Source organism: Acinonyx jubatus, chromosome C2 (genome assembly GCF_027475565.1).
Source record: "Acinonyx jubatus isolate Ajub_Pintada_27869175 chromosome C2, VMU_Ajub_asm_v1.0, whole genome shotgun sequence".
Lineage (NCBI taxonomy): Eukaryota > Metazoa > Chordata > Mammalia > Carnivora > Felidae > Acinonyx > Acinonyx jubatus.
The window spans coordinates 5,826,888-5,839,695 of record NC_069384.1 but is presented as its reverse complement, the minus strand read 5'-3'; the positions used below and the strand labels follow the sequence as shown (position 1 = coordinate 5,839,695).

General features: G+C 44.9%; 1 protein-coding gene across 1 annotated transcript in view; it reads left to right on the top strand.

Annotated features, from left to right (window-relative positions):
- The window catches only part of PCP4 (Purkinje cell protein 4), a 59,962-nt gene that overhangs the window by 27,288 nt on the left and 19,866 nt on the right, over positions 1 to 12,808 (top strand). The gene's annotated exons all lie outside the window — the stretch shown is intronic.

The window sequence follows — 12,808 nt, the reverse complement described above, 5'->3', positions numbered from 1 at the left end:
ACCAGAGTGTGCCCCCGGTGAGGTGGGGTTCCAGGTGTCGTCACTTTGTGTCGATGACCAAATGAACTCACGTTTCTGGAACGCGGGTCCCGCCTCCTGCCAGAAGGGGTCTGTGCCGGTGCCCGCTCCTCCGGGGGGGGGGGTGGTGCCCCTCTCAGTACCGGCTGCAGAAACTCCCAGCCCGCCTTCAGGGGCCTCTGCCCGAGTCTGCGCTGGGGCCCGAGCGAGACCCAGGTGCCGGAACGTTCGTCCCTCGGCGCGGCAAGGTCAGTGGGCCGGCCCCGGGGTGAAAGGGCATTGTGTGGATGGGGAGAGGGGTTGGTGGCCAAGCGTGCCCTGATCGCAGATCGCAGCGGGGGGGGGGGGGGGGGGCACCGGTCTTTTCCGTGTGACGCCGGGGGTGGGCTGCTGGCGGCGGGAGGGGAGCTGTGCAGACCCGGGGGGGGGGGGGGGCGGCGGCCCCCTCCCCCTCTCCCCGGTTGGTGGCACGGTGGCCGCCATCCCTTCCCGGACCCCACCGCCCCGCGATCCCGGGTCTGGAAGACCACGGAGAGCTGTCGTTTTTGTTGGTTTTGTCCGTCGACGGTTCCCATGGGAGAAACTAAAAGGGGGAAGATCGTTTTAAAAAAGGTTTAGGTACTAGTTCAGTAAAAATAAAGCGATAAACCCCTGACATGTTTACGCAAGTCGCATTTTAAAATAGAGAGTAATTGCATTCTCCAAAACAGAAAAAACTCTAGTGAAAGAGTGGCAATGTTTTCCATTTTTGCAAACCTCTTTAATGGCTGACTTAATAGAAGCCAGCTGCCTCCGCGTTCCATCCGGGACGTCGGGTCACGTGGCCGCAGGAAAATTCCACTGTGCCCTCGTGAGAGAACTCGGTTTAACAAAGCATTATTGTATTAGTATTTATAACAAATAATTCTGATGTGAGCGCTTCCTCAGAGGAGGGCAGCACCCCCAGGGCGCCTGGTCCACACCGTGAGAGCTACTGTGGCTCCTGTGTCAGCCGCGAGGAGCCGGGAGTCTGCAGGGAAGGCAGAGTCAGGGCCCAAAGGGGGCCCAGTCCCTCCTGGTCACTGTCTCTGCCCCATGGCTCCAACCTGGCGTCAGACCCATAGGCGCTTGGAAGCATGCGGACACGCTCGGTGCTTTGCACCCAAGAGAATTGTCAGCTGTTACAGAAGACACGACTTCCTGCCATTGTTCTTTTAAAAGTAATTTTATTTGGGGGGGGGGGTGCAGAGAGAAAGGGAGAGAGATTTTTATTTTAGTGTTTTATTGATTTATTTTGAAAGAGACAAAGAGAGAGTGAGCAGGGGAGGGGCAGAGAGAGAGGGAGAGAGAGAATCCCAAGCAGGCTCCTCGCTGCCAGCATAGAGCCCGGGGCAGGGCTTGAACTCACGAACTAACAAGATCATGACCTGAACCGAGAAGTCTGACACTCGACTGAGCCACCCAGGCGCCCAAGGGAGAGAGAGTCTTAAGCAGACTCCACACTCAGCGTGGAGCCCAACGTGGGGCTCAGTCCCCCCACCCCAGGATTATGACCTGAGTTGAAATCAAGAGTCTAACGGTCAGTTGACTGAGCCACCCAGGCACCCCATCTGAGGTTCCATTGTGACGCATGTAATTTCTTTCAGCCAAAACCTGATCCCTTATAGTGAAAACTAAATGTGTCTTTTCTGGAGGTATGAAAATTAGTGGAAAGAAAAATGCGAGACGCTGTGGATAAAGCTTTCCTTTACAGAATTCTAGGTAGTAGAGGACATTCACTTCCGAGTAAGAAATGGGATGTTTAGAATTAGACATTCCTCAATAATTGTAGAACGAAGTGCTGTATGAATTCAAATTATTAACGTGTTGCACCTTAATTTCAGACGAAACTGCTCATGCATGATATATGCACACGGTATTTTATCCTAATATTAAATTTGTGCTTTGCCTCTAAAAATGAACCAAGACAAAAGTCAGGAACAACCCGGTGGTGATTGGGGTGAAGCCTTCTGGAAGAGGTCTAAAAGACATTTTCCTAAAAATCTAAGACGCTTAGTTCTTAAATTTCTTAATTTTCTTAAATTTATAGTATGAGAATGTCATCTTGGAGTTTGTTTTAAACTAATACTACATTCCATTGAAATTCAAATTATTTTACTCTGTCATCACAGGAGTGAGATCTTTTGTCTGAATGTATATTTCCTATTAACACAAATGAAGGTGCCCACACATGTTGAAGGAACAGGGACCCACCAAGATGTTCCGAGAGGTGGGCAGTAGTTAAACACAAAAGGATCATCCCCAAATTTCATTATTGTCCACAAGTGTTCTCATTGCAACTATTATAAACGTACTTTAGGCCTTCATTTTACCACTTAAAGCCAAACAGACTGTAGGAGTGAGGTATGAGGGCCTTCACATTCTTGGTCAGATCGCCAGATCACAGAAGACACAAGTCAGACGTGTTAAAACTCCAGAGGGATCCAGATTGTCGGCTCTGCTGGAATTTTGTGACATTAAATATTATCTCAATTATCTCCAGGGACTCTGGATTCTTGATATCCCAAGATTATTTTTACTGCTGGTGTTGTTGCTGTGGATGTGAAAAAGGACGTTTATCCACATTACATTCAGAATGCCCCTGAATTCTTCCTCCGTCTCTGGGATGCCAACCTCTGGACACACAACCCAGCAAATTCGAATGTTTTCCATCACATCTGACAGGTCTTTCAGAAATTTTAGGGTTATATTTTTTATTTTTATTTTTTAACGTTTATTATTTACTTTTGAGAGAGCAACAGAGAGACAGAACGTGAGCAGGGGTGGGGCAGAGAGAGGGAGACACAGAATCCAAAGTAGGCTCCAGGCTCTGAGCTGTCAGCATAGAGGCTGACATGGGACTCAACCCATGAACCGTGAGATCATGACCTAGGTCAAAGTCGGACACTTGATTGACTGAGCCACCCAGGCGCCCTGAGGGGTATATTTTTTAGTTAAAAAATGAATTTGTTAGGATCTTGTTAGTTCTGGGGCGCCTGGGTTATTAAATGTCCGACGTCAGCTCATGTCATGATCTCACGGTTCGCCAGTTCGAGCCCCGCATCAGGTTCTCTGCTGTCAGCTCAGAGCCTGCTTCAGATCCTCTGTCCCTCATGCTCTCTGGCCCTCCCCCACTTGCATGTGAGGCTGTGCTCTCTCTCTCAAAAATAAATAAACATTTAAAAAGTATTAGAAAAAAGGGGTCTTGTTAGTTCAGAGATACTCCTTCCTATATGAACGAACTACCTGCATTGGCTGATTAGTTTGGGCCGAGAACTTCATTTATCCCTTGACACAGTGTTCTTCCTGGAGGGACACAATAATTTGTGACTCCAGTTACAATTCCTGGGCTGTGGTAATCTCACACATGTTTACAAATAGAGACACAAACCATCTGACTCCAGAGTATTCACCTCCAATCACTAGTTTGGACACAAGCAAAAGGTATTTTTCAAGTCAGTAGTTTTCCTCAGTGCCTTAATCTGTATCTTGATACTTGTCTTCGGAGGGATTCCAAGAGTTAAAGTTTTTATTGACATAGAAAGTAGAAAAATACTGGAAGGAGCATGGCCTCTGGGAGGCCTCCAGTCTGAAGGAAAGATTTACGAATAATAAACCTCTGGCAGAGCTTATGTTCAGAGCCTGGAGGCTTACCCCAGCTAAATTGAATTTCTAAAACTGGAATGGATTTCTCCTGATTTGGTGAGCTGTGATACGTTTGTTTCCAGAAAGTTCTGTCTTTGGAGGTGGAGGGCGTGAGTGCACCTGACTTCAGGAAAGTCTCCCCTCCTATCCAGGCTCTGGGTAGATGTCCAGAAGGAACGTTTTATTCTGCATCACTTGTACCACCTGTGGGGCTCACAGCAGTTGTAATTTCTTTGAGGTGTGAGTGCCCGTGCCAAGATCTCAGGCGCCATGCTTGAGTAGGTGAGCCCCTTCTTTGGGAAAGGGGTTGTGGCTTGAGATACTTCTGGTAGGTGTGGGGATATGCTAGGACCACATAGCGTGCAGTTTGCTTTGATATGATTCTATGATCGCTAACAATGAATAAGATCAAATGTTGTACTGGGTGCTCTCTTCTCGTTTTTTTTTTTTTAATATGAAATTTATTGTCAAATTGGTTTCCATACAACACCCAGTGCTCATCCCAACAGGTGCCCTCTTCAATACCCATCCCCCACCCTCCCTGCCCTCCTACCCCCCCATCAACCCTCAGTTTGTTCTCAGTTTTTAAGAGTCTCTTATGGTTTGGCTCCCTCCCTCTCTAACTTTTTTTTTTTCCATCCCTTCCCCCATGGTCTTCTGTTAAGTTTCTCAGGATCCACATAAGAGTGAAAACGTATAGTATCTGTCTTTCTCTGTATGACTTATTTCACTTAGCATAACACTCTCCAGTTCCATCCACATTGCTACAAAAGGCCATATTTCATTCTTTCTCATTGCCATTGCCACGTAGTACTCCATTGTGTATATAAACCACAATTTCTTTATCCATTCATCAGTTGATGGACATTTAGGCTCTTTCCATACTTTGGCTATTGTTGAGAGTGCTGCTATAAACATTGGGGTCCAAGTGCCCCTATGCATCAGCCCTCCTGAATCCCTCGGGTAAATTCCTAGCAGTGCTCTAGCTGGGCCATAGGGTAGATCTATTGTTAATTTTTTTGAGGAACCTCCACACTGTTTTCCAGAGCAGCTGCACCAGTTTGCATTCCCACCAACAGTGCAAGAGGGTTCCCATTTCTCCACATCCTCACCAGCATCTATAGTCTCCTGATTTGTTCATTTTGGCCACTCTGACTGGCGTGAGGTGGTATCTGAGTGTGGTTTTGATTTGTATTTCCCTGATGAGGAGTGACGTTGAGCATCTTTTCATGTGCCTGTTGGCCATCTGGGTGTCTTCTTTAGAGAAGTGTCTATTCATGTTTTCTGCCCATTTCTTCACTGGATTATTTATTTTTCGGGTGTGGAGTTTGATGAGTTCTTTATAGATTTTGGATGCCCTTTGTCCGATATGTAATTTGCAAATATCTTTTCCCATTCCGTTGGTTGCCTTTTAGTTTTGTTGATTGTTTCCTTTGCAGTGCGGAAGCTTTTTATCTTCGTGAGGTCCCAATAGTTCATTTTTGCTTTTAATTCCCTTGCCTTTGGGGATATGTCAAGTAAGAAATCACTGCGGCTGAGGTCAGAGAGGTTTTTTCCTGCTTTCTCCTCTAGGGTTTTGATGGTTTCCTGCCTCAGCTTCAGGTCCTTTATCCATTTTGAGTTTATTTTTGTGAATGGTGTGAGAAAGTGGTCTAGTTTCATCCTTCTGCATGTTGCTGTCCAGTTCTCCCAGCACCATTTGTTAAAGAGACTGTCTTTTTTCCACTGGATATTCTTTCCTGCTTTGTCAAAGATTAGTTGGCCATACTTTTGTGGGTCTAATTCTTGGGTTTCTGTTCTATTCCGTTGGTCTATGTGTCTGTTTTTGTGCCAATACTATGCTGTCTTGATGATTACAGCTTTGTAGTAGAGACTAAAGTCTGGGATTGTGATGCCTCCTGCTTTGGTCTTCTTCAAAATTACTTTGGCTATTCTGGGTCTTTTGTGGCTCCATACAAATTTTAGGATTGCTTGTTCTAGCTTCGAGAAGAATGCTGGTGCAATTTTGATTGGGATTGCATTGAATGTGTAGATAGCTTTGGGTAGTATTGAGATTTTAACAGTATTTATTGTTCCAATCCATGAGCACGGAATGTTTTTCCATTTCTTTATATCTTCTTCAATTTCCTTCATAAGCTTTCTATAGTTTTCAGCATACAGATCTTTTACAGCTTTGGTTAGGTTTATTCCTAGGTATTTTATGATTCTTGGTGCAATTGTGAATGGGATCAGCTTCTTTATTTGTCTTTCTGTTGCTTCATTTTTAGTGTATAAGGATGCAACTGATTCCTGTACATTGATTTGGTATCCTGCGACTTTGCTGAATTCATGTATCAGTTAGCAGACTTTTGGTGGAGTCTATCGAGTTTTCCATGTATAATATCATGTCATTTGCAAAAAGTGAAAGCTTGACTTCCTCTTTGCTCATTTTGATGCCTTTGATTTCCTTTTGTTGTCTGATTGCTGATGCTAGAACTTCCAACACTATGTTAAACAACAGCAGTGAGAGTGGACATCCCTGTTGTGTTCCTGATCTCAGGGGGAAAGCTCTCAGTTTTTCCCCATTGAGGATGATATTAGCTCTGGGCTTTTTATAAATGGCTTTTATGATGTTTAAGTATGTTCTTTCTTTCCCGACTTTCTTGAGGGCTTTTATTAAAAAGATGCTGAATTTTGTCAAATGCTTTTTCTGCATCAATTGACAGGATCATATGGTTCTTTTCTTTCCTTTTATTAATGTGATGTATCACATTGATTGATTTGCGAATGTTGAACCAGCCCTGCAGCCCAGGAATGAATCCCACTTGATCATGGTGGATAATTCTTTTTATGTGCAGTTGAATTTGATTTGCTAGCATCTTATTGAGAATTTTTTCATCCATATTCATCAGGGATATTGGCCTGTAGTTCTCTTTCTTTGCTGGGTCTCTGTGTGGTTTAGGAATCAAAGTAATGCTGGCTTCATAGAATGAGTCTGGAAGTTTTCCTTCCCTTTCAATTTTTTGGAAATCTTGAGAAGGATAGGTATTATCTCTGCTTTAAATGTCTGGTAGAATTTCCCTGGGAAGCCATCTGGTCCTGGACTCTTACTTGTTGGGAGATATTTGATAACTGATTCAATTTCTTCACTGGTTATGGGTCTGTTCAAGTTTTCTATTTCTTCCTGTTTGAGTTTTGGAAGTGTGTGGGTGCTTAGGAATTTGTCCATTTCTTCCAGGTTGTCCAGTTTGTTGGCATCTAATTTTTCATAGTATTCCCTGATAATTGCTTGTATTTCTGAGGGATTGGTTGTAATAATTCCATTTTCATTCATGATGTTATCTATTTGGGCCATCTCCCTTTTCTTTTTGAGAAGCCTGGCTAGAGGTTTATCAATTCTGTTTATTTTTTCAAAAAACCAACTCTTGGTTTCATTAATCTGCTCTACAGTTTTTTTAGATTCTATATTGTTTATTTCTGCTCTGATCTTTATTATTTCTCTTCTCCTGCTGGGTTTGGGGTGTCTTTGCTGTTCTGCTTCTATTTCCTTTAGGTATGCTGTTAGATTTTGTATTTGGGATTTTTCTTGTGTCTAGAGATAGGCCTGGATGGCAATGTATTTTCCTCTCAGGACTGCCTTCACTGCGTCCCAAAGCATTTGGATTGTTGTCTTTCATCTTCATTTGTTTCCATGTATTTTTAAATTTCTTCTCTAATTGCCTGGTTGACCCATTCATTCTTTAGTAGAGTGTTCTTTAACCTCCATGCTTTTGGAGGTTTTTCAGACTTTTTCCTGTGGTTGATTTCAAGCTTCATCGCATTGTGGTCTGAAAGTATGCATGGTATGATCTCAATTCTTGTATACTTATGAAGGACTGTTTTGTGACCCAGTATGTGATCTATCTTGGAGCATGTTCCATATACACTTGAGAAGAAAGTATATTCTGTTGCTTTGGGATGCAGAGTTCTAAATATATCTGTCAAGTCCATCTGATCCAATGTGTCATTCAGGTCCCTTGTTTCTTTATTGATCCTGTGTCTAGATGATCTATCCAGTGTTGTAAGTGGAGTATTAAAGTCCCCTGCAATTACCACATTCTTATCAATAAGGTTGCTTATGTTTGTGATTAATTGTTTTATATATTTGGGGGCTTCTGTATTTGGCACATAGACATTTATAATTGTTAGCTCTTCCTGATGGATAGACCCTATAATTGTTATACAATGCCCTTCTTCATCTCTTGTTACAGCCTTTAATTTAAAGTCTAGTTTGTCTGATGTAAGTATGGCTACTCCACCTTTCTTTTGACTTCCAGTAGCATGATAGATAGTTCTCCATCCCCTCACTTTCATTCTGAAGGTGTCCTCAGGTCTAAAATGAGTCTCTTGTAGTAAGCAAATAGATGGGTCTTGGTTTTTTTTTTTTTTTATCCATTCTGATACCCTATGTCTTTTGGTTGGAGCATTTAGTCCATTTACATTGGATGGGATGGGTCCAGGAGTGGGATGGGTGTGGGAGGGGGATGGGTCCAGGAGTGGGATGGGTCCAGGAGTGGGATGGGTCCGGGAGGGGGCTGGGTCCAGGAACAGAGGTGACTGAGTGCTCTCTCTTGAGCCGGAAAGGGACCGTCAGTTCTGGCAGGAGGCGCTGCCTGGCTGATCCTGCTTGTGTGCACAGGAAGTTTGGATGGAAGGCAAGAGGAATAAATGCAGTTTCTAGAAAGACTACAGAGGCATCACGCCATGCCACCGCCTAAAGCAGGGAGGTGACCTGGTTCTGCTTCGAAGGCAGATGCGATAGACCAGGGTTGAGGGCTGATGGAGAGAAAGCCGTGGCCCCTCAGTGTGGATTTGTGGCGTGCATCTAGGCTGGCGTGTGCAGGCATCTGGAAGGCAGGGATTTGTGAAGCCCTGCTCCACACCGAGCTCTAATATGCCAACTCTGTATAAATCCCCATAGGAGTTCAGGTGGGAATTTACCATCTTCTGCTAAGCCTCCCTGAAAAGGGGGGGAAAATAGGATGTCGAGCAGCAAAATGCATCTGAAATATGCTGTTTAAAATGTTTCCAGCCTGCACCTGGCTGCGGGAAAAGCACTTCCCCAAAGTTATCAATCTCTAGGTGTGCAACAATTACCAGCCCGGAAAGCTCTAAATCTGTCTCCGGCTGGCGTAATAAAGCCGGGAGCTACATGAAGCCCGGAGTTCGCCTGTGCTGACATATTGTGAAAACTGCCACGAATGCCATGGACACATGAAGCTTTCAAGGCGAAAAATCAAATGACTCTGGGCTCCATCTGGGGCCTCTTGGCCCTTTCGCTCCTTCTTTTTCCGGTCTCAAAGCAACCAGCATAAAAACAAAACAAAACAAAATCCAAACAAGAAACACTAACAGGGCCTTCAAATATTATACCGGGATATTCCCCTTTTGCTGTCAGCGTCCAACACTCTGAAGATCTGTATTCCAGAAGGAAGGGATGGACACACAAGGTTGCTTCTGATATTCATCCAGAGGGAGACAGAATGAAATCGGAATTGCTTATTAAGCTGGGCCTTTAAACCACCAGGGTCTCCGCACAAACCTGGTCAATGGGTAATGTTGTTCAACAAGTGAGTCGATTCCGTGTGAAGGTTATTTTAGGGATTAGTGCTGACAGGAAATTTATTTCTGTTAATCTTAGTTATATGAGGGATTTTTTTTTTTGTTTTTTGTTTTTGCCTCTCAGGTTGGGCATTATAATAACTTTAGTGTGCAGGTAATCCCTTGGATAAATATGGTGCTTCTAATCCGCTGTCTTGGAGTAAACGCGCTTGAAGGATTGTCAGTAGGAGTCGAGATTTGTAGCTGTGCCTAGTTGTCATTCTCTACATCTGTATATTTTGCGTAGCTTAAAATGCTCTCATGCATGACCTTCTGTCAAGGCAGCCTTGGGAGGTGCGTAGGGAGGCTGCGTCAGGCAAAGCTCCCCGTGACGTCGGTGAATTGTCCAAGGTCACACCAATCAGAAGAAAACGATTTTGGTTATCTGGCCAGCAGTGTAGACACTCCAGGTTGTCTCCACAGACACTCACTCCTGAGATTCCTCCTGACCTGGGGTCTTGGTTGTAAACTGGCAACTAGGGTGGGTTGGGGTCTGAGCCCATGGAACAGAATGAGGTTCACAGGCTTACATCCTGGCCAAACCAGAAACCATAGTCTCCACAGCACTGTTATCTCATCAACTTAGTTAACCAGCCCTGGAAAATATGTGTGATGTCAGACTCATTACAGGGACAGCCACATTAATTTTAAAAATTAAAACATTGAAGCAGTATGCTAATTTATGGGCTTATCCATCTTTTTCACTTTTTTCCTCCCTCCCTCCCTCCACCCCTCCTTCCTTCCTTCCTCCTTTTTGAGATTGAACATTGGATAACTTTAGACCAGCCGAAGATAGAATTCTGTTTCCTATCATATGGAGAAGGCCCATATGCCTTGGTGAAAAGCTGAAGGTAGAAATTATGCCCAAAGAATTGCTGTTTAAGGTCTTTTTAAGCCTACAAAGCAGCTTGTAAGCAGGAAAATGGCGATCCTTCCTTTCTTTGGAACCCCTCCTTAACTAGGACACAGGAACATTTCATATTCTGCTAATCAATTATTCGTATGGAAATAATATTTCTCAAGTGCTTGAAAACATTTTGCTCTTTTAAGCACGTGAAACCCTCACAATTTTACTTCTAGAATTAATTTGCACAGCAAGCAGCTTTTCAGAAGAGAAAACCGACTGGCATCTCAGCCTGCTCTCTCTGATAAGATGGTTTAAATTTGTAGGTTTCATATTTGTGAGTTCATCTGCGATTACGGAAGCATGTGTAAATGCTAATGTTCCTTCTTGAGAAAGGGTGTTCTCGGTAGATAGTGGGCTGAAGTGTCTTCAGAAACTGAATTCCCTCTCAGGCTGGACTGACTCTCCCATTCATAGGAAGAGGAAGTCTTGGGGTTTCTAAACATGCCTCCCTGCGCATCCTTACGGCCACCACAGATGTCGCTTCAGACCCTAGGGCAGAAGTTGCCCCGGGCCTCCCAAGAAAGCTCTCTGCAACATTCTAGAACATAGCTTTGGGGAGAGCCCCTGGGGCCTGTTGTGAACTTATGTAAATTCCACTCAAGCCATTGATTGGTTTCTCCCAGCATTCTGCATCAGTAACGAGTCTGCGTTTCTGATCAATACTAATTAATTGTGACAATTTGGCCGCATTTGGACTGTTCAATCAAGAGACAGCATTATTTTGTTCCAAGTACCATTTTTATGCCTCCTTAGCGAGCTCCTCCGTGTTTTCAGGAAGCAACCAATTTTCATTAACTTAGGCAAGCTGAGAACAGATTTGGCTCTGAATCCTCTTTTTAAAAGTTACTTCAAAAATGTGATAACGTTTTTTGTGGGGTTTTTTTTCCCCCTTTGCTAAAACCTAGTGGAGCAGACGGGCAGAGTCACTGTGGCAGAGGGCAGAGACTTTGCCCTGGCTTTTTTGGAGGAGTCGGGAGAGCAAACACTGTCCTGTTCACCAGCTCACCCAGCCCTGTGCTCTGGACCACCAGACCTAGAGAACTCATTCCTGGTTGTTCGTGGATTGCTACCTCCTTTCCTTTCTCACTCTCGGCGAAGGAGAGACCCACCAACATCAGGGTGTAGGGAAAAATGAAAACATGGCCCCCTTGTTTGGAAGTTACCAAGCTGAGCATTAAATCACCCTGCTGAGCGTGGGGGCCCTACACACGTTGCCTGGCTGTGAGGCTGGCCTCGAGGAGGGGGGTGGGGGCATACAGACTGTTTTCTTTAAAACCGGTAAATATGTATCATTCATTTTATAATACATTTTCTTTCTGGCACTTTCTTTTTTTTTTAAACTTTAAAAAAATGTTTTTATTTATTTTTGAAGGAGAGAGAGAGAGAGAGAGCATGTGCGGGGGAGGAGTAGAGAGAGAGGGAAACACAGAATCTGAAGCAGGATCCAGGGTCCGAGCTGTCAGCACAGAGCCTGACACGGAGCTTGAACTCATGAACTGTGAGATCATGACCTGAGCCGAAGTTGGACGCTTAACTGACTGAGCCACCCACCTTGGAGCCCCTCTGGCTCTTTCTATTTATTTATTTATTTATTTATTAAGTTTGATTTTTATTTACTTCTTGAGAAAGATACAAAGAGCAAGCAGGAGAGGGACAGAGAGAGAGAGAGACAGATGCACAGAATCTGAAACAGGCTCCAGGCTCCGAGCCGTCAGCACAGAGCCCGACGCGGGGCTCGAACTCACGGACCATGAGATCATGACCTGAACCAAAGTTGGACGCTTAACCGACTGAGCCACCCAGGCACCCCTATTTTCCTTACTTTTTAATGCATTTGGTGAACACTCCTGGATCACTTTGTACACTGGCTGTAATTATGGATGATTTCTGGTTTTGCATGGTACTTTGTAGAGGATTACAGATGGCCATGAAGTCTTAGCTCAGGGAGAGGGAGTTCTGAGTCCCCTTCTCTCACATCCGGGCCCGTGTGGCCTCTCCGACCAGCAGCAGGCAGCAGACGGGATGCATGGGGGGTTTTGAACCCAGGCCCTAAGAAACTGGCAGCTTCCACTTTTTCTCTCTGGGAACACTTGCTGTGGGAGAAGCCCGTTGGCGTGTGAGATGTCCTGTATCCTGAAAGCATCATGTCGTGAGGAAGCCTGATCTAGACACGTGGAGCAGTGGCTTGGTGACATGCCCAACCAGCCAGTGACGGTGCGGGTTCTCCCAGCCCCACTGCCAGATATGCAGTGAGGGTCCTCCAGGGGACTCCAGCCCCAGGGCCATCTGGCGGCAGCCCCATGGACGACTCCACACAAGAAGGGCCCAGCTGAGTCCATGGACCCGGTGGGCAGAATAAACACTTCCTGTGTTTACGCTGTTAAACTTGGGGACGGTAGTTAACTGTCACATGCCTAAACCTCTCATCTTCGCTAACCCGTTGGCTGCTTCTCCTCTCTCTCCCCTGCTTTTTCAGACACAATTCTGGATTGTGTTCCGTTCTCGCTGGTAGGAATGTAATCTCTTCTGGATGCAGACCTTGAGGTTCTTACAAACCAGAAAAGGGATGTCACGAAACAGTGTCAACTCTAGCTTCTTTTG